A 21,688-nucleotide genomic window follows, 5' to 3' on the forward strand; every position below is an offset into this window, starting at 1 on the left:
CTAGTAGCTACAGAGTGGAGCACTTTCCAGAAAAAAAGACTATCCAGGGCCTTTGTCTATTGGAACCGAAAGTTCTACAAAGTGAAAGTCCAAAGAGAATTTCAGGGTTTCAGGAGAAACATAATGGAAATCTCTCAGATGTTTTCTCCACATCCCTTTGTTATGCTTACTAGTTAACAGGAGCATACACTGCCTCTCTGCATCAATTTTTTTGGTAGTTTTTAATCAACACGCTTTGGGCTTCTGCTGTGATGCCTCAAATGTTTTTACCTGAGGAAATACTTTCAAATTCATTTCATATATCATTTCAGCAAAATTTAATGGTGATTTTGTGAGATGAAGATGAGCTTCTTCAATAGTCGCATTGAATATCTTTTTGGCTTATCCCCAAATGCATTGGATGCCTTGCCTGAGGATAAACCCCAAGTTAATTTTTCCAGTAGGTAATGCAAACAAAGCACACCAGAACATGGACATCCCCTGAAGATTGCCTTGATAGTTTGAAGCCTACTCTGGGAAAAGGAGAAGCAAACCTGAGAAGGCAGCAAACATTTCTTTTTTAAAAACCAAACTTTTTTCTTCAAACAAAAAGGAAGAGGGAGAGATATTGAGGGGTTGGTATCTCTTTAGGGGAGAAATCCTAGAGGCGGTTCCCACGATCAGTGGGAACAGCCTCAGCAGGGTTAGCATGGAGAGCAGGCTTAGCCCAGTCTCCCCACAGACGACCCAGCAGTCTGCTCCAGGCGGCTGAACCAGCTGCCCACACGACTGCTGGCTCCATTAGGGAGCCAGCAGGGGCTGGGGGGATCGGGGGCTACATGGCCCCCAGAAGCTCCAGCATGCTCTTCATGAATACACAGAGTGACCCCTGAGCCAGGAGGCTGCTTTTAAGCCTCCCGGTCAGGGGTCTACCCATAAGTTGCCGTGCCATGGAGCCACACTCGCACTCGTAGAGCCTGTGTTAGCGGAGCACTCCCTCTGCTAACCTGGGCTTAGGGGAGGGTTATAAGTGGGATGACCCACTTAAGAACCACTGGGCTCACAGCCAAGTCCGGTGGTTCTCACAATGTGAGAAAATCGGGCTAGCCTCCTCTATCCCGATTTTCTCCCATCGTGTGAATAGCCTCCTAGTGTGTGTGTGTGTGTGTGTGTGTGTGTGTGTGTGTGTGTCCGTGTCTGTGTTTGTTTTTTGTCAGGACTTATTTGGGTGGCTGTGTGGCTTTCAGTGCTACAAATGTGCATTTAAAAGAGAAACTTAAAAGATAAAGTTTATCACGCAAAAAGTTTAAGAGTCCAATTAGTTACTTAATTACTTACAATATAAACTTAATCTTTTGCTTGGAGAAAGACAGTAGGAGGAGCCAGTTAGGGCTACAACCTACCCATGGGGAACAATGGAGTGTTTCAAGTTCCCCAGTGTTCCCTATGGCCAGAACAAGCAGAGTGCAACTCTGCCTTGAAAAGCACTGCAGAACAAAAACACAGAGAGGCGAGTCTCATGATCAGTGAGACTCAACTCTAGGGGCTTTGTGGGGAGAGTGGGCAGCCTCCCGGTTGGGGGTCTCCTTGTGTGTTGCCATGGCATGGAGCTGCACTGTGGCAACACATGACCAAAAACCCCAGGTTAGCGGAGTGCTCACTCCACTAACCTGGGCTAAGGGGAGAGGGAATTAGTGGGGTTTGCTGCCGGGAGCCGCGCGCACAGCTCCCATTGCAGCACACGACCGCCAAGAAGCGGGCTAGGCTCCCTTAGCCCACTTTTTGGCAATCGTGAAAATCGCCTCAGAGAAGTCTTTCACAAAATCAAAAACTGTGTTCTACATGGGTTTGGGAACTGTGTGTGCTTTTAATTTTTGGTTGTGTGGAAGCAAGATTAAAGAAAAACCTGGGTAGAAGTGATTGTGTGGAAGCAAGGTAGGAAAAAAATCTACCCAGGTTTTCCTCCAACCTTGTATCCATACAATCACTTCTACCCAGGTTTTCTTTGAGCCTTGCTTCCACACAACCAAAAATTGGGAGCACACACAGCTCTCAAACTCAGGTAGAGCAACGCTTTTGATCATGGGAATGTCTCTTCCAACACAGAACACCACATTCTGCCAAACACACAGTCCAAAAATGGCCAAAAAAAATTGACTCTGAATCCATTGCCAGACACAGTTCCTTCCTTGCAGTAACATCATTGGCACAAGTTGTTCTCTCATAGAGCAGTCATGGCCTGATGGACCAATGGTCTGGCAAGAAAAAAAGCTTCAAGACTCTTCCCACGAAAAGAGCTCTTGTATTTTCTCTTCTCCAGGGCAAGTGTACATGCCTGCCTGTATCTAGATAACAGCATGGCCTCAGATTGGTGCTGGGCCCTGGCTGACAACCTGACACATGGGTGAGGGCACCAGTCCATATCTCATTGTGGCACATCTGGGTTTGGGGTTGGCCAGGGTAGGGTGAGCTACCAGTGGTGTTACAGGGAGTGGGAGTGACCATGAGTCACTCACCCTCCATGGCCAGCTCAGGATAGCCCAGTAGCAGGAAGTTGGCCTTCAGGAAGATCAGCCACTCCACCATTTCAGCATCCCTGACTGCCTGTGCCTCAATAATACCATGGCCTCAGATTGATGCTGGCCCTGGCTGACAGCCCAACATGAATCAGAGCACCAGTCATTGGCTATGGCAGTACTGAGCAGACTGTGACACATCTGGCCAGACTTTGTGACACGTTGCCCAAAACTGGATTGGTTCCATCTCCTGACCTGCCACTGGCTCCTGCAGGTACTGCAGAACACACTGCTCAGCACTGCTGCAGGGTTCAGTGGGTTCCTCCCATACCACCGGCAAGGTACCAAGGAACTCTTCCATGAACCACTGGGTAAAACACTGAGGCCAGGTCACTTGGCCCTGTCAGGGACACCACACTGCTGGACCAGGAAGCAATGGTGAAGCTGATGCTAGGGGTGGATGGCACCCTAGCAGCAGGTGCTCAAGCACCCTCCTCCTGGTTGGCCCAGCCTCCTCTCCTCTGGTTTCCTAACTTCTTCAACCAGGAGGTCCTTCCACCTGGGTAGCTGGTCAGGTGTGGCCACTTTGCCCTTCATCCTTGGGTCACATAGGCAGGACAAAACATGTACTACTGATGCACACAAGGGTGTACTGAGCTGATCCACCACTCCAGTCCTCAGCCAACCTGCCAAGTCAACTGCTTCCCCAGTGGTCAGCAAGGTCTGGAGCTCACCCATTATTCTCTTGAAGAACAGAGCGGTGGTCAAAACCAAGCTCAGTGCTGCTTCTCCCTGCTCACTGATCAAAAGGCACCTTTTCTCTTTGTTTAGCAGGGGGAGAACAACTGGCCCTATCCATCACTAGCACAGCATCCCTCCAGTGGCTGTTGCTGGCTAGGTGGCCAGATTTGGCTATAAAAAAGCCAAATTCTGGCTTACGGTCCATTTGACCCACGAGTATACCCCTTAGGTTCTGGCAGCTCTGGTTGCTGGTGTCTGTCTTGTGTTTCTTTTTTTAGATTGTGAGCCCTTTGGGGACAGGGAGCCATTTTATTTGCGCCATGCACCATGAGGGGAAGGAAAGTAATGTGTCTCCCATTGGAACTGGTCCACAGATCCACAGTGAAGTGTACTCTTATGCACACAGAAGCCCTGACACAGCCTCTTTGCATGACCAGTACAGGGAGGGCACCACCCACCTGCTAAAGGTGGTGCATGAGGGGCTGTCATAGTTAGGGGCAAGCAGTAAGAGCAGCTGGCAGAAGCTGGCATTCTCCACCACCTGGAATGGCTGGTTGACCAAAGTAATAATCTCCCCAATGGCCCAGGTGATGCGATGAGCTGTGGCAGACATCACGCAGGATGCTGGGCAGGGTGACGCTGCTCACGGTGTCCACCACTGGTTTCAGGGAAGCAACAACAGGAGAGAGGGCATGACCATAGCTCTTGACTGTGGACTTCGCAGCAGCATCTGGGAGGCCACTGTGTAAAAGAGGATGCTGGACTAGATAGGCCTTAGTCCTGATCCAGCAGTGCTGTTCTTATGTTCTTATCCATGGTCAGTCATAGGTTTTTCTGTTGCAGTGATAGAGAGTGCCTGAACTGAAATAATCTAAAAGTTTTAGGCATGTTGGCTCCTAGCACCTATTTTTACTGTAGCGCTTTTCAAAAATAGAGTGCAGTCACCTTAACAATTCAGACAAAATCCCTATGGACACTGACAGTGTATCAAATAATGGTTGTACAGATATCTTCTGCCTCTCACACTCGTTAGCTTAAAAGATTCAAGTCCTTTAAGAAACTAGAGACTTAAAAATAAACAAACAAACTGGAGTTTGGCAGCTGAAATGTGAAATGCCAGCTTTTCCACCTATTAGAATAATAGGCTTGTTTTCATAAACTCCTCAGATGCATTACCTAGAGTATTCTGTTCTGACTCCTATCACATCCAGGAGAAAGATGCCACAGCCCCAAATAACTGAACAGTCAGAATTTCATGTAGAAAAGCAACCTCCAAAAGTGATGCAAACTCCACTTTCCTCCCCACTGCCAGTTTCTCTTACATCAGTGTTGGTAAAACAACCCAAACATCATTAGCGCCAGTGACAGATATATGGCCTCCAGTTAAGCTGTTTATCTCCATTGGATTTGAATTTTAATAAAGTTGGCTTCGTAAGCAACTATTTCTAAATTGGCACCTTCTCTTTTAATATGCCATCTCCATGTATTTAGTCAGGGACTCATCTCTTCCATCTTCAAGATATCTTATACAAGATTTAGAATTTTTTCTGTTTGCATTATTGTCCAAACCTCAAAAGTAACATTCAGTGTTATAGTTTTTGTGACAGGGAGTCAACCCAAATCTCAACTTGGCATGAATAAAAAACAATGGCAGAAAGGGATATATCCTAAAGATATCAAGAGCTGGAGGGTCAATGATAATAATCTAGAAAAAGCTGCTTCTACATCCAGCACCCAGCACAGTGTCATGCCTGGACTCATGAGGGGTGGTGGGGTGCACTGGTCCACCATCTGCTGGGCACATGGTTTACGTGCCCATTGGACTGCGGGCATGGATGCTGCCTTATTAGATTGGCTCTGCCTGCAGACCCTAACTCCTCATTTAGCTTGATATTGAACTGGTTCGGATTTGAACCTGTTTGTACACCCCTAGGGTAATCTTGCTTTAATGGTGCTCATCCAGAGGCACCACTATGGTAATGGGAGATTCCATGGAACAACCCCTCAGAACTCTGGGAATTGAACCACTATGGGGAGTTGCTCAGTTTGCCCATTCAGAGTTCAGAGGCCCGAGGGGTGGTGAGATGGGCAATCCTCCCTTAGTACAGAAACCTGCATGGCAAGGAGGAAGCGAGAGATGTCAGCTCACTGCTGGTGACCTCCAAGCCTGGTTGAAGTGCACAGCAGTGAGGAAAGCAGCTCTCTTGATGTAGCTACTTCCCATGTGCAGGAGGAGTTAGGAACATAGGAAGCTGCCATATATTGAGTCAGACCATTGATCTATCTAGCTCAGTATTGTCTACACAGACTGGCAGCGGTTTCTCCAAGGTTGCAGGCAGGAATCTCTCTCAGCCCTATCTTGGAGAAGCCAGAGAGCGAACTTCTCCTCTTCCCAGAGTGGCTCCACCCCCTGAGGGAAATATCTTACAGTGCTCACACTTCTAGTCTCCCTTTCATATGCAACCAGGACAGACCCTGCTTAGCTAAGGGGACAAGTCATGCTTGCTACCACAAGACCAGCTCTCTGGCCTGCATTCTGCTTAATTGAGTTAGTACTTGTTGCTTTGTTGCAGATTTTTGTGGTTAAATAAAGTTTGGTCCAAATTCAATCCATCATTCACATCTTGTCTCTTGTTGGGATCTGGGGACAATGACAGGGAATTGTACAATTTCAATGAACAGATTAGATAGCAAGCTGGGGCTCCCAAAAATGTCCATTTTTGTGATTGGTTATCTTAAACAAAAGGCAACAACCCAAACCTTGATTTTCCCATGAAGAAAATATGAAATGTAAGTGAGGAAACTAGGAAGTAAAACAACATTTTAGGACTTTTTCAACTTTCAGAGAAGGCAATCATTCAGTTTGTCTGTAGGATAGTTTGCTTGAAACTGTGAGATGGTTCAAGAAGACCTTAACTGGCTATGATGTGACTGATGGCCTTTGTGAAACAGGAATTATTCATAGTAGCCAACATCCTAGCTAACAAAGGACTGGTGCTCTCTGGGATGTGTTGGCAATGTGAATTACTTCAAGACTAACACAACTCTAGTACCTGCAGGGGAAGGGATTTTGATGACGTCTCCTTCCCCCAGAAGTTTCCCCCCAGCAGTTTTCTTGTTTCCTGAAAATATGTCCCCATGAGCTGCACAACCCTCAGGGACATATTTTTGGATGACATAAAGGGTTTCCAGAATAGGGGGAGTCATCAAAATTTCTCCCCTGGTGAAATGCTGGAGCTGATTTAGTTGATGTGCCACAGCACTGGTGCATCACACTTACCTCTTTAAGATGTTATATAGATTTTTTTTTAACTACACAGGTTCCATTGATTGCTCAAGGCCCTAGCCTCATATCAGCTTTCCTGAAAACTCCCAGAAACAGTTGCCATATCAGAATTTCAGAGGGTTCTGTAAACTGTCTTTTCTATTGAATACAATTAAGATAAGTTGCAGCTAATAAGCAGTATCCACTGAAGTCTAAAGCTGTGGTATTCTAAAACATGACTGACCATGTTCTTAAGCCTTAAGAATGGAATGCCAGACTTAATATTCCATGTCTCCAAATGCCACCACTCATCTGGGGCTCACCCCACAGTTTCATCCTACCCAATAGCTACCCCACTGCTCCCACATTTGTCTTCCTCATCCTCCTAGGTTCCCTCAGTTCCAGAGGTTAGCTAGAACAGCAGCATATGGAAAGAGGGAAAGCCAGTTGCACAGTCTTTAAAACTTGACTTCTGCTCCCTTTCTTGAAATGCCAGCAGTGCTTGTGGTACAGCTTGGCCACCCATTGTTTTCGAGTAAAGGGCAGCTGTTTTAAAGAAAACAGATGTTTTATAACAAGGGGTCTTGGGCTGCCTTCTATCTTCAGACCATTGCTGAACATCAGCTTGGCACCTTTCAATGTCAACAGTTAATTATAACATTAAAATGCAGTTACAATCCATTAACCAATTCTTACATGTGATAGGAAAAGATAAAAATAAATCATCCCAGATCCTTGTAAATTATCTCAATATTAAGTATCAATTTTATGAAACTATCTTGCCATTTTACCAAATAGGAAAAAAATGTTCTCTAATTTCATATTTCTACAACATCTGTTCCAATAGTGCATCACTTTTACAATATTGTTTCCAGGGGGACAATCATCAATATTGCATTTCTGCTCCATAACCTGTAGTCATGGGCCTAATCTGAATATATACCTAATGGTCTAATGGCTGAAAGGCTGGGCTTCCAAGAACTTCATGGATTCACTGAGTGGCCTTGGGCAATGAGTCTGGTGCTCATTTCAACCTCAGGTGCTGCTCTACAAAATGGTGACTGACCTAATAATTATTTATTTCATAGAGCTGTTGCAAGCACATAACACAGACTGAGGCGCTTCACATGATTAGTGTGAAGCACTGGGGGGGTTAGTGTGAGGAAAGCAGGAGGCTTGATAGAGTTTGCCCCCCGAAACCGGGAGGCTTGATAGAGTTTGAGATATTTATAAATATCTCACAACCTGAAAACCCAAGTTAGCGGAGCACTTGCTCCGCTAACCTGGGTTAAGAGGAAGGTTTTTTAGGCAGGCTAGTCACCAGAGAACCACTGGGCTTACCCAGTGGTTCTCACGACTGCGTGAAAGTGGGCTGGGCTGCATTAGCCCGCTTCCACACGGTCATGTGAATAACTTCATTGTATATCACTTTGAAAATTAACAGTGAGGAACATATGCAATTGCCTTATAGTGAGTCAAGCCATTGGTCCAACAAGTTCAGTATTGTCTGCACTGACTGGCAGTGGCTCTCCTGAGTTTCAAGCAGGGGTCTTTCAAGAGGTGAATTCCCCCCCACCCATGTACACAGTTGCACCCATTCATTGCTTGGTAGCCAGTACTCCATTTATTTAGTAATTGACTTCAATTGAGGGAAGTTGTGAGAGAAATTGAGCCATAGAAAGCGATGTCAGAGAGCATGGATCTAGAACCAGGATTGGGACAGCCAGCCCACCAGGCAAACAGGACTGGAGGGTTGAAGCAGAAATCAGGAGTTGAGTAAATAAAGTAAAATCTAAGTAAATCCACCCTGAGCCAGAGAGCTGAAACAGAAGCAAAGGCCCACAAACATGTGGGAGGTCAAAGCCAAACACCTGTCAGGTCAGGTCATCAAAACAAAAACCGAGTCAAAGCCACACTAAAGGTCAAGCCAGATCAACAGTCAGGAGCCAAGAGGGTCAAGCAGGAATCACAAATTGGCCGGACATCACACCAGGGAATCAGGTGACACAGCGAGGAAATACACATCAGACCAAGAACATTGATACTGAAGCAAAGTCTGTTCTAGACAGGCAGAAGCACTCTTACCCCTGGACTTCTGAGTCGATGTCCAGGGCCTCCACATCCCCTGGTGCTCCCAAATCCTATTTATTCTGTCCTCGATGATGTGTTGGCTGGATGGTGTGGTGGCGGGTGGCCAAGCATGATTGTGGTGAGGGCAGTGTTTGAGTGCTGCAGCCACCCTCAGCCTACCCAATCTCCCTTCCATTGACACAGGATTGTCAATACAAAATGTGGTGTATGCAGGTAAGTGGGTTGAGCATATTCTTTTCCTTGAACATAATGTGGTGTATAAAATACTGCATGCGGTGTGGAGTGTGTGTGTGTAGTGGGATGATGCTTGTCTTGAGGCAGCAGGAGTAGGGGGCAAAAGACCTTTAGGTCCAGGCTTCAAAATTACCCAGGTTTACCTCTGTGGAAAGGAAACTTCTTCCTGTCTGCAGGGAGGCCAATGACGGGCATCCATAAGCGAGGTCAGCATAGGGCCTGGATGAATGCTGCAATATGAGGAATTTCCACTGGAGGCAGTGTGGAACACATTTTTTAATTCAACATTTGATCTTATTCAAAATCCCCTGTTCCTTTTAGAGCAGAGACAATGAGTGTACACAATGTGTACACAATGAGCCAGCTCAGTGTACACAATGAGCCAGCTCATTAAATGACCAGGGCAGGGACATGCTGAGAGCACACCCACCCTGACATAATTGCAGGAGGTCCCATTGCGTTGTCAGGGATTTCTTTAATTGTGTGTGAGGGGGTGTTCATTTGAATCGCCCCTCTACATATACTACAAAACCCTGTTTAAACAGGGGTTTGTAGTCCATGTAATGGACATGTCAGATTACCACCCGTCACACTCTATTACAGGATGTCCCAACAGCATGACAGGATGTTCGGCAATTATGTCAGCGTGAGTGCGCTCTTGTTACTGTTGGAGCTAGGACCCTGACAGCATCAGTTCTCAGCTGCTATGTCTCATAATGACCACTGGGGCTTTTTTAGGGTTATGGATAAAAGTGCTGGACTCCTCTCCTCTTTGTTCTCCCAGTGTTAGTCTCCATTTTGTCTCACTAGAGATGGCTGTTTGTTTAGTCTCTCTCAGCTTTCAGCCTCAAGCTCAGCTTTCCTGTCCTTTTGTAACTTCTAAATAAATCTTTGTAGTTCTTCAGACTTAAAGAACTGTCTCCAGACCTCTTGCTTGGCTGAATTCTCCCCAAACCGGCTTTGCTCTGCTAATGGGAGCTGAACTGCCATACTTCTCTTACAGGCACATCCCTACCTCCTGATTGCACAATGAGTCAGCTCACCATGTTAATGTGCCCAGGGACTTACTGCTATTACTTCTTTTACTGCTTTGTAATTATTAAACATGTCAACTTAAGGGATAGGTCCAAATCTGTGAGCTAGCCAGAGAATTCAATTTCAGTTCCACATGTGTACACTGGAATTTTCAGAACCTGACCAAAATGTAGAATCCAGAGTGAAACTTGAATGCAGATTTTATTTCATTTCTAACGTGCCATCTAGAAATACTGCAGTGCCTGATGAAATTAGTTTGTTTGCCTAATTAGAATTGTGTAAAATTGGGACCAGGTGAGGAAAATTTATAACCTGATTGAAGATATACTATACATGTAATTACAGGCACAAATAAAACTATTATTAAAATCCTGCTGTTTTAACAGTTATTTGTTTCTAATCATTTCCTAATAAAGGCGGAGAGTAGCAAGGGTTAGTAAGAATAATTTGCTGCTAATCAAGAATAATAAAGTGAGTAGTCTAATTTCCTCATCAAACATCTCTGATTAGAATGTCATTACAGCTCTCTGCTTCCAATTGATTACATGTTGATTGAGAGGAAGTTAGACAGCAGAGTAGTAAGAAAAATAAATGGTGTTCCCAGGTACTTCTGGGGAGAAATTCTAAAGGACACTAAGGTTGCAATTCAGTGCACATTTAACTGAACTCACTTCAAGGCTGGGCTGTACAAGATGGACTTACAAATCAGTTCGCCTGTGCAAATTTTGAATTTGACAGTTTTAGGGCCATGAGTTCCAGCTGAGCTAAAATAGCCTAAGAAGTAGTTTAACTGGTTTCTGCACTGGATTAGAATGATGCTGCATGCATTCCAGCTATGCATCCTTAGTGAAGTGACATCAGAGTTGCTTGAAGCATAAGGAATACATTTAGCATTAAAGAATCCAAGCAGCTGGTGCCATAGGAATAGGGACAAAAATACCACAGTAGCCAGTCATTTGCAAGTGGGTAAAACAAACTGAATGAAAACTAAATTCTGCAAACAATTAGGCCTGATTCCTAGGTTAATGTTCAATGCAGTTGCAGCTTCCATTTCACTGGGCTGAGGAAGGAATCAGCTGGCTACTCCAAGAAAAGGTATATTCTTAGGGCTAAATGGTACATTACATCAACCATGTAGTTCGGCTGTTCAGTTAATTTTTTCTTAAATGGCAGCTCAGAGAGGAAGGGGCGATCAGAATGGGGGCAGTGGTGCTAACCGTTTGCCTCTTTGCAACAGTCCCAATGAAAAACTTCCCCTGATGTTGCCATATGCTTCAAACAGGACAGCTGCCATTGGATAATGCCAGCTTCCTCCTGGGGCAAATGTGAGGGATGATGTTTGTAAGGACCACAGCACAGGAGCAAAGGGTTAACCCCCTCTTGCCCATGTTGCATTTCTAATCCTGATGACCACCCAGAATTTCTATTTAAGAAAAATCAGATCAGAAAGGCAAAAATGAAATCAGAAAGCCACATTTAATGAGGAATCCTATGTTCTGTTAAGGGTACAGCCCACATTATCTGCTGGTGTGAATTTATGCATGCAAAATAGGATTATCTAAAAGCACATTCGCTGGAATCAATGGAGAGCCACCCCAAATGCCAGACCAAGCCAGACTCTCTCGAGTTATGAAAGTGGAGGATAGGATTCTGACTAACCAAGTAACCAATCATGATACAGTATCTGGAAAATATAAGCCCCAGAAAGGGAACACAGTCGTATTCAAAAACACATAGGATCAGGTTTCATGATTCTGCCTCCCTCCTCAACATAGAATCTGAACACAAGGGAGCACAAATAAATAGGAACACTGATGGGGAACTAGCAAAAAGGTACTTGGCACAAAGAAAACACACAAGCCAAGAAGAAGAAGAAGAAGAAGAGGAAAGGGCAGAGAGATAACAGCAGACCGTTTGGAGGGATTATAAAAGCCCCATCATGAGTTTGTTTTTCTGTCCAGCTGTGACTGTGAAGTTGGGAATTACTGTCTAGATTAGTCCTGCTCTCTCAGCCTTTCCCATCAAAAATTATTGTTCCTGGTAGGTCACTTAAATGGTAGATTTTGCCTTCTAAAGAAGTTCCCCAACAATGGAAATCAATTTACATTTCATGTTTTTCACTGTATTTCCTCCGCAACTTGGTTTTCCCTCACTCCACCCCACCTATACAGGCTTCTACTACAAACTAGATGTTGCAGCAGTTGTTCCTAGAGGCTATAGCTTATAGGCTACTCTGGCTAGGCTATCTCTGTTCAGGTGTAAAGCATCTGAAGCCACAGAGCCCAGCAGAGTGCAGACTGGTGTATTCGCAGACTGGTGTGCGCAAAACTGGTTTGCCCAGTTCGTTTTGAGTCTGAACTGGGCTCGAACTGAACTGGGTATGTTCTGTTTTGGGACCCTGAACAAGGGGTCTGGCTTGGCTCGAATTCAAGCTGGTTTGGGCCCTGTCAAACCACACGCACATTGGCCATTTCTGGGGCGCCACTGACTGGGGCAGCAGGGAGGCACACTGCAACCCCGCGTGCCCACTTTTTACGAGAGCACTGGCGGGGGTAAAGGTATGGGGTGGGGGCTGGCAGGCAGGCAGGCAGTGCCTCCCCTGCCCCTTAAAGGAACACCCCCACCCTCCAGCTCAAACGTTGGTCCATGGAACTGGTTTGGCGCTCCCAGAATGGAGCACCAACGGTTCTGTGCACATCCCTAATTTCAAGGGCATGCAACAGAATGACTGTTGTTGCTATGTTAGCCTCCACCCCCCACCCCCCACCCCCCACCCCCCACCCCGTGCTATTATTCTGTTTTTGAGTTTGCTATGGTGAGGGTCATAAGATCCCAATTAGAGTATGCTGGCATAAATTCTTATGAAGCAGTGAATATAAGAACATAAGAGTAGCCTTAATGAATCAAGGCCAAAATCCATCTAAGTCCAGTACTCTGCTTCTCACAGTCACTGGTCAGATTCTTCTGGGAAACTCACAACCAGGGGGTTATATTTGCCAAACCATCAGACGGCAGTGTAATTTTCAATTTTTTGCTACTTAATCTTGAGTATATCTAAGAGTCACGGATTCTCCCACATAGCAACCATCTCTGCAAATAGAAATACCAAAGGCTAAGGGAGCAATGGAACTATGATCTTGGATGATTATTATTCACTGCTCTAACCTGACCCTAATCATTTCTGAGCATTTAAGAAAGAGTAGTTTGGTACAATCACAATTGTTGATAGAAAAACTGGATGTAGAGCTGCCTATTCAAATAAACAATTACAATGAAACCTGGCAGGACTGTAAAAACAAAAAACACTGACCATGCTGTAATAATTTTTTTTTAAACAAGCTGAGTCTGATTTGGATAATGATCTGTTACACATGGTTCCTCAACTCTTTCTGTGATTAGATATTCTTGGGAACAATAACAACTAGACATGGCGCAAGGATATGTGACCTTTCTTATTAATGCATTATAAACCCTTGACACCATCCAGAGGAAGCCCATTTAGCTCCGTGTAGTGTCTGGTGTTTAGATTGTTCTGGGGCCTATGTCATGCCCAAACTCAGTCATACACTTGGCATGTGAATAATCAGATTTAGATGCGTAACATGTTATTAGAGTCTTTAGGTTCCTATGTATATTTTTAATCAGCTTTTATTTAGCATTCCAGTGGAGCTGACAGCTTTTCAACTTCATGAGCCATTAGATAACACGATACAGCCCACCTATTATTTAACATGGAAGAATGCATTTCTTTGCTCTACATGTTATTATGCCACAAACCTCAGAGGAAAAAGAATGTTCCACTGATTTGGTGCTGCTGCCTCCAATAACACCCTCTTAGCAATTTGTCAATCAATGAGAATTCGTTGCAGCTTTCAACCCAAAGTACTTTCCAATCATTATTAATATTCACATCTTACTGGAATGGGGAAGGAGCAAATTAAGAACAGCTGCACTTTCTAGGGACGTGCAGAGCAGAAACATGCACCCTGCCACCCCTGAACATTTGCTACTCTTATGCCAACATTTGCTTCTCTTGAAATTCCGTGGATATTTTTCCTGAGTAGAAACTCAAATGCTTTGACATTTTATTTTAGTTGAAATGTGGTGGCAACTAGGAATGTGAACAGAACCAGTGTGGGGCAGCTTGAGGGTGGAAGGGGGATACCTTTAAGGACTGGGTAGGGTACACTTATACACACATCCCGCACTGTGTTTCCCCAGGTGGTGCTGCAGTTTAAAAGAGTCCAGTGGGGAGGCAGCGTAACTCCCTGCCGCCCCATTGCCTCCTTAGACTGGAAGTGACTGGAAGTACCTGGCACACATGTGCGCATTGGGTACTTCTGGTCACTTCCGGTCTGAGGAGGCACCTGGGCAGCAGGGAGGTACACTGCCGCCCCACCGGACTCATGTGGAGAGTTTTGTTTTTAGCAGACCTAGACTCAGTAATAGTAGGACATCTGCTATTACTGAGACGCAAACAACATACACAGACTGATGAATGTTTTCTATGTTTCTTCGATAAGAAAGTGTGGTACTACTAAGATATTTTTGTCACCTTACCAAAACTCCTTTTTGCTTCCCACAACATCCTTCAGAAGTTTTGCCTAAGCAGGAACCTCAAAATTTGCCTTAGATTTACTCTTTAGATAAAAATTTGCTATCAACTCTAGACTGAACTTAAAGGTAAGGGTGTGCAAAAACCTTCAAGAGGACATTCATCTTGAATTCCATTTCCTAAGACTTGGTTACGGGATTACTCTATGAAATCCAGTTGCCTTGTGAATTCTGACTAGTCTTCTGTTTACTGCTATATCTCTAATATAAGCAATTTCTAGCTTTATTTCAGTTCTTGTGCATGTATGTATTTCACTCACCGTTAGCACGGCATCATGAGTTTTTCAGTCTTAGGGCTTCATACTTGTTTACTTGTAACAGTTACTGTGTTCTTTGAAAATTCATACTATTTCATGGATGCTGTAGTCTTAACTCCACAAACAGTAGTTCTAATACCTGTAAATGACAATGATCATAGAGACTTCCTGGATGAACATGCAGTGGGTTGTTCAAAAACAATGCTGTTATTATTCCCCCTGGCTACATTTATATTAAAAGATGTAAGCCAAGAAGCAAGCATTATGTTTCATCAACCCTGCCCCTCATACATAAAGGGGACTTCAGTACATTGTTTAGAATCTATAATGACCACTAAGATATTTTATCTCTTATAATATAAAAAGCTCCCAGGAATGCAAATAGGCTAAAAATTGTCCAAGAAAAGGTCTAAAATCTGGCTGCTTTGAAACAGGACTATAAGCCATATCATGAAAGAACCTCTCTCTGGCTCCTGTTCATGATTTAGGCAATGCTCCGTCTGTGTTTTCAGCTGTGTCTTATAGCTGCTCAGCTTAATCAAACAGATCATCAAAATGACAATGACATTTCACTTATTGCCTTCGTGGCAGCCCATAAATCCTAACAGTCAAGACAGATTATAAAGAGCATCACTGTGGAGACTTCACTTTCCCGGGAGCTGAGTGAATGGTAGGGAATGAATGATCAAATATGGTTTTGTGTTTATCTCTTATTATGTTTGCTATCTATTCTCTGTCTCATAGTTGCAACCAGAGTGCTGAACTGTAAGTAGTTCCACTGAAAAATGAGAGCTGCTTTCATCGTGGGGACAAGACTGTTGTTGGTTCAGTCAGAGAATGAGGATGCAACCCTAGAACAGGTGAAACCAACCAATACCAGCACTTAAGTGTAAGTTCTGCTAGCTAACATCCCCTGTCACCCTCCCCTCCTCAGGGCTGCAGATCCCCCAAAGCATGTGAGGAGTTCCCCCTTCATTTTACTGAACACTCCCCACCAAACCTAATAGCTCATCTCTTTAATCCTGCAAACATATTTTTCTTATCCCATACATTGACTTTCCTTTCTCCCACAAAAAAATAAAGTGAGGAGTTGCTCCTGAAGCTTTCTCTCTGTCTGCATCACTGTTCCTCCACAAACATCTTGTGTTCGGTCCTGTTTTATGATTCAAATACAAAGGTTTATGACCCCTGCTAATTTGGCAGAGAGGCACCTTTTAATGTGGTGATTCTCTTTATTTAGTAGGGGGAGAGTAACTGGCCCTATCCACAGCACAGTACTTCCAGTGAATGTTGCTGGTGTCTATCTTATGTTTCTTTTTAGATTATGAGCCCTATGGGGACAGGGTTCCATCTTATTTGTTTGTTGTTTCTCCGTGTAAACCGCCCTGAGCCATTTTTGGAAGGGTGGTATAGAAATCGAATGAATGAATGAATGAATGAATGAATGAAATGCTACAGTGACAGTGGCCCAAATACCACACATCATCTTGTGGCAGTTTCTGCATCTCCCACACTGCTTCAGGCATTTAAAACAAAGTCAACCTTGTTGCTCCAGAGTGCTGTTGCACAATTCCTAGAAAACTGCCGCAACGCCATTGTGCAACACTATGACCATTAGAAATAATGGCTGCAGTGTTATGTCACTGTGTTTGCACAATTTTTCGGGATTTGCGCAATAGCACTCTTGTGCAACCATGTCTGACTGCTTCTGAGTCCAGCTCTGTTGGGAGTCTCACTGAAGACTACTCCTACTGTTTTGTTAGAAATGGAAGTAGGAAGTCCTCTCAAGGAACAGGAATATAGTGCACAACATGTCTAAAGAAAACAGTTAATTTCTGATAGTTAACTTGTCAGGATACACACACACACACACACACACACACACAAAATTCAATAAATTGTTAGGGAAATAATATATGAAACTGAAATTTTTGGCTAACATGATTGAAAGCCCTTCAGTGTTGTAAGGAGGGTTGCGAATTGCAAGAAGCTTCTCTGGATTGAAAACTTCTTCAGTTTCTATGAATTGAAGACTGCTTTGTGCAGCAGATAGTCTGGAAATGAAGGGAAAGTGATTTTTGCATCTCTCCCTGCCCTCCAAAAGCCCTGTCCATTTGTATAAATTTATTCCTGAGGGCCACGGCCAGTCTGCTGCACAAAGAACACCTGCTAACTGAACAAAGAAGCACCATTCAAAGTGGTGATTCTCTTATATTTTGCTGGGGGAGAGCAACTATCCTTATTCAGCCTTAGCACAGCATCCCTCCAGTGGCTGTTGTTGGTGTCTACCATATGTTATTCTCCTCCTCCCCCTCCCCCTCCCCCTTCTCCTTCTCCTTCTCGGGACCGGGAAGCATATTATTTATTTAATACTTTTAAATGCAAACCATTTTGAGAACTTTTGTTGAAATGTGGTAACTATTTGTAGTAATAGTATTAGTTGTGATTAGTATTAGTAGTTTTTGTGGGCTTAGAGCACTTCTTCAGGTTGTTCACATGACCTCACTGGAGAGGGCAGGCAGGGAGGCAGGCTCCTACCTGCCTCCCCACACATGATCACCATTCCCTGGCAGCTCTGCTATTCACGGCAGCACACACAGCTGAGCCGTGGCAAATGGCAGAGCCAGGAGCCGGAGGAGGAAGCCATCCATGGAAATGGATTTCCTGGTTTGGCTTGCATCCAGACCAGATTCGAGCTGCGCTGGGAGACTCGGGCTCTATCAAGGTGGGACCTGGTCCGGCCGTTAAGCCATCTCTGGAGCTGGTTTGAGGGGCTCAACAAGTATACTTGTAAGGGGAATCTGGCAAGGATTCCTCTTTACAATTAAAGGGCTAAATGTGGGGGGTTGGGGGTTAGGAAAAAGGTAGCCTGCTAGGTTTAAAAACAAGCTGCCACTGCCAGGGATGGCAGTGGGGGCTTCTGCCATGCCTCCTTGCTGGGATCCCAAATGACAGACCAGTCACAGTGCAGCCTGTTTTGGGCCTCTGCACACAAGTGGAGGCCATTACAATGACCTCTGCACATGCACAGATCCATTTTAAAGGTTAAAAAAAAACCCTACCGATGACCTTTTTCCTGCCTCCCCCCACACTGAGCCCTTTACTTGTAAATGGGAATCCTTGCTGTATTCCCCTTTACAAGTATACCTGTCAACCCCTTGAGATGGCTCGTGAGGTGGGGTTTTGAGCCAGCCTTGACTTGACTCCAACTCAGACTGGCTCCCCTCTCTTTGGAGCCAGTTCAGACACATCCCTATCCTCCAGTATCTCACAATGCTAGGAGCACAGTGCATTAGAGGACTGCCAGGTGCTCTTGCTGCCTGGCTTTGTGAACACTCAGGATGAAGGCCTGAGTTCAGTTCTGATTTCTTTAAACACACACACACACACACACACACACACACACACACACACACACACTCTTAGCAATCACCATGGAAAAAAAGGAAAATAACATTCACCAATCATCTCTGCCCCCTATTGCGTTCAAATGGAATATTTCTCAGTAGCATCCCTTTCTAAATCTCTGGCATTTCTGTATATATATCTATGTGGAAATTTAGTCAAAACAGTGCTGCAATTGCTTTTATATCTCTCAAAATGCAGACCATCATGGCACTTATTATTATTATTTCTTTTTTTATCTCTGATTGGCTGCTTTAATAGGCTATATTGCTCTTGTTGTGGAGAGGAAGAAAAGTTCCCTTTGTTATTTACATAGTGTCATTTTGCTGCTTCCATGGTCCAAAGTATTTTCTATTTACCACAGATCACAGTTATGTAGCTTGTCTGAAATTAGTGGGTGTGGGAGGGATGGGAGGAAAAATTCAACATTGAATCAGTAAAAAAAAACATAACAGAAGCTATAATCTCGGCTGCAGCAGAAGGACTGCTGGGGAAACCTGATTGTACTAAAGAGTGCTGTCCATTTTTTGTGCAATCCACATAATGCTTGCATTCAAATTCTTTCTAAGCTGGACATGTTACTCAGCTACACTTGTCCATTCATATTACATTCCTTCCTCTAATTATGAATGGACTCAGAAGGTATTGCCTCTTTGTCTGCCCCTTCCAGATGTATAATTGCCATTTTTAGTTTCGGTTTTTTAAAAAATAGCTGTGCTGAATGCTAAAAAGCGACAAGAATAATAAAGACATATAGCAGTGTTGTGTTCTGCTCTTTCACAGCCTAGCCACAAGGGTGGTGTTTTGTTTTTGTTTTTAAGCAATGAAAGCAGCTTATGTCTGACACAGCATTGTTTGGCCTTGTTTTTGATTGACAATAAATGCAGTAGAAAAATAGTCCGTTCAGAATTGTTTGCCTTAACCCAAAGAACATTTTTCATTCTTGCAAGCTACATACCATTTGAGACTTTGTACCCACTGACCACAGACCAATTGATCTACCTCCGAAACGTCTTCTGTACATCTCTGAGCTATCCTAACTCCTGAACCCCTTCGGTGAAGAGCTGGGGGCCCGGGTTCTTTGAACTCATCTGCTTAATTATAGTGACGCCTCTGTTACACCCCACCCCATCTCCCCATACACACCAATGTGGCAACTAGCCACATGAACCTGCTCACATGCTGAAGTATCTACTGGAGGTTCTGCATTAGGTGTCCTTTCTAATAGAGGTTAGATAGGTTGTGACCAATTGAGCCACCAATTAGTCCAGAAACCTCAATTTTCCAATCAAATTGAGATGGTCAGTCCAGATTAGGTGGCTGTCCAGAAAAGGCAAAATGCATATTGCCAGAAAAATTGCTAAAATACACTTATTTAATAAAATAAGCTGTCTGGCGAGGCCAGCTGTCCTTACCTCTGAGGACCAAGTGGTGAGAAGGCCCAAGGCAACAGGGACGGGTGGCAGCTGGGGAGAGATGGAGAAAAGACTGCCAATGGGCAGGGACTCTACTCCAGTGGAAGAGGAGCTGAGCCCTGATAAGACCGAACGGGAAGCATGCAGGGATAACATCAGCAGCATGCCTCCCGAAAGGAGCAGGTCGGAGCAGGAGGAAAGAGAAGGGGGAGAGGCTTTGGCAACAGCTGTAAGGGGTAATCAATTACAGGTAATAAAGAGGAGCATTGACCCTCATAATTAAGGGCAGGTGATGCATAGCCTGTGAGGAGGCATATAAGGAGCTGGCCAGGGATGAGAAGGAGGTTGGTGGAGAGTGTCGGGAGCCCCCGGAGAGGGGCAGACACAAGGAACAATCATCCTGGGACAGAGGAGGCAAAGGGTGATGCTCAATCCCCTCCCTGTCCCTGCTCTGAGGCCTGTCCTGATAAGCCTAGCCAGGCTGGGAAGAGGAGACAGGGACATGTAACCACACATAAGCTAAATAAAATAAGCTAAAATAAGCTAAAATAAGTTTTGATGAGGTTGCACAGCATATGCCCCAGACAGTAGTCAAGAGCAAAATGAAGTAACATGGCCAAACTGCTTCCAAAAATGCTGCCTGGAAAATCAGAAATCCAGAATATTGTAGTCTGAAAAATTGAGGTTTCTCTGTAGTACCCAAGTTGTAGAATTCCATCCCTAGAGGTGTTTACCTGTTGACTGACCTTCTCTCTTTCCACTGGTGAGTTAGAACAGGTTTAACACTTGAACATTTGAAGGGTATAAAATCTTTCAGGTTACTGATTTGCTTTATTTTAAATGTTTTACTTGATTATTTGGTCATTTGATACTTTAAAAATTATTTTTACTTGCTGCCTTGGATCATTTCAGCAGAAAGACATGACATGAATATTTTGAATAAACTAATCAAATGCAATGAACAGACACCAGTGATAGCAAAGTCATGATTGAATAAGGAGGAGACAAAAGCCTGTGGCTGCTGGTCTCCAAGGCCACCTGCCAACCTCTTCCACCCCTGCTGCACTGGGCACTCACATATTGCTCATGCCCAGAACAGACGAGGGTTGTGCACAGACCGTTTGGCATGGTTTGGTCTGAATTCAAACTGAATTCAGACCATACTGTGGGTATGCGAACCGGTTTGGTCAAACTGATTGGCTGGGCTGGTTGGTTCAACGAACTCACTAAAACTGGTTCAAAGCAGTTTGCAGTGGTCCAGTTCACAATAGAACCAGTTCTGCATCTCCCTAGCACCTGTTGTAAGTCAGTGTGGAGTTGTCCCATCCCAGAAAGAACACATGGCCCCTTTAAGACAGGCCTGTTCTTGTGCTGGCAGGGGGCATGATCACGGGATAATTAATCAAATATAATTTTACTTGCCTCTCATACCTGGCTCATATGTGCATGTGCATCCCTTGAATCCCCCAGATGGCAAGTAACTGAATGTCGATACCAATGAAAACCAGAAAGTTCCCCCCATCATTTGCCATCATTGCTGCTGCCAAAAAATACCACCACCAACAGCAGAGGAGATTTTTCATCACTGCCGCCACCACTAAAAGTCCTTTAACTGACTGTAGCCAAATAAATAGCCAATGCTAGCGCTTAGATTTATGACAAGAACATCTTCTTCTACATAATGAATCTTATGTTTGTTACAATGTTGAACCGAATTAATTGTTGCAACTGTAGATTTTTTAAAAAGTCAATCCTATCAATAAGACTTGCTTATAAATTCACTCACTTTAGGCTGCTTCAGATTATATCCCCCCACCCCAAAAAGAACCCCACTGCCTTACATGATTAAGTAGGGGGACATGTCATTTTACCAAAACTGCCCTGAGGAACTGGCTAGACACCTCGACTATGTTTTTGGCTTAAAATGGGAAAATTAGCTTAGCATGGTAAGCAGTTCAGTTCCAGTATAAATGTAAGCAAGCTGGTGCATTTGGAAAGGATGAGGAGACACAGGTACAGTTTGAAAGCTTTATTAAAGGTAAAATGGGGATACAGAAGGCAAAAGAAAGTCTGGTTAGGCAATGCAATAACAGGATAATAGTATTCTATCAGGAAATAATTTAGCTGAAGTCCTTA

At 44.2% G+C, this 21,688-nt stretch overlaps 1 long non-coding RNA gene across 1 annotated transcript in view; it reads left to right on the top strand.

Moving 5' to 3' along the window:
- The window catches only part of LOC128352336 (uncharacterized), a 94,178-nt gene extending 78,575 nt beyond the window's left edge, over window positions 1-15,603 (top strand). Inside the window, exon 5 of the long non-coding RNA XR_008320333.1 lies at window positions 15,477-15,603. This is a non-coding gene — a long non-coding RNA (uncharacterized LOC128352336). The remainder of the gene's footprint in view (window positions 1-15,476) is intronic.
- Window positions 15,604-21,688: the final 6,085 nt, after the last annotated feature.

Source organism: Hemicordylus capensis, chromosome 3 (assembly GCF_027244095.1).
Source record: "Hemicordylus capensis ecotype Gifberg chromosome 3, rHemCap1.1.pri, whole genome shotgun sequence".
Taxonomy (NCBI): domain Eukaryota; kingdom Metazoa; phylum Chordata; class Lepidosauria; order Squamata; family Cordylidae; genus Hemicordylus; species Hemicordylus capensis.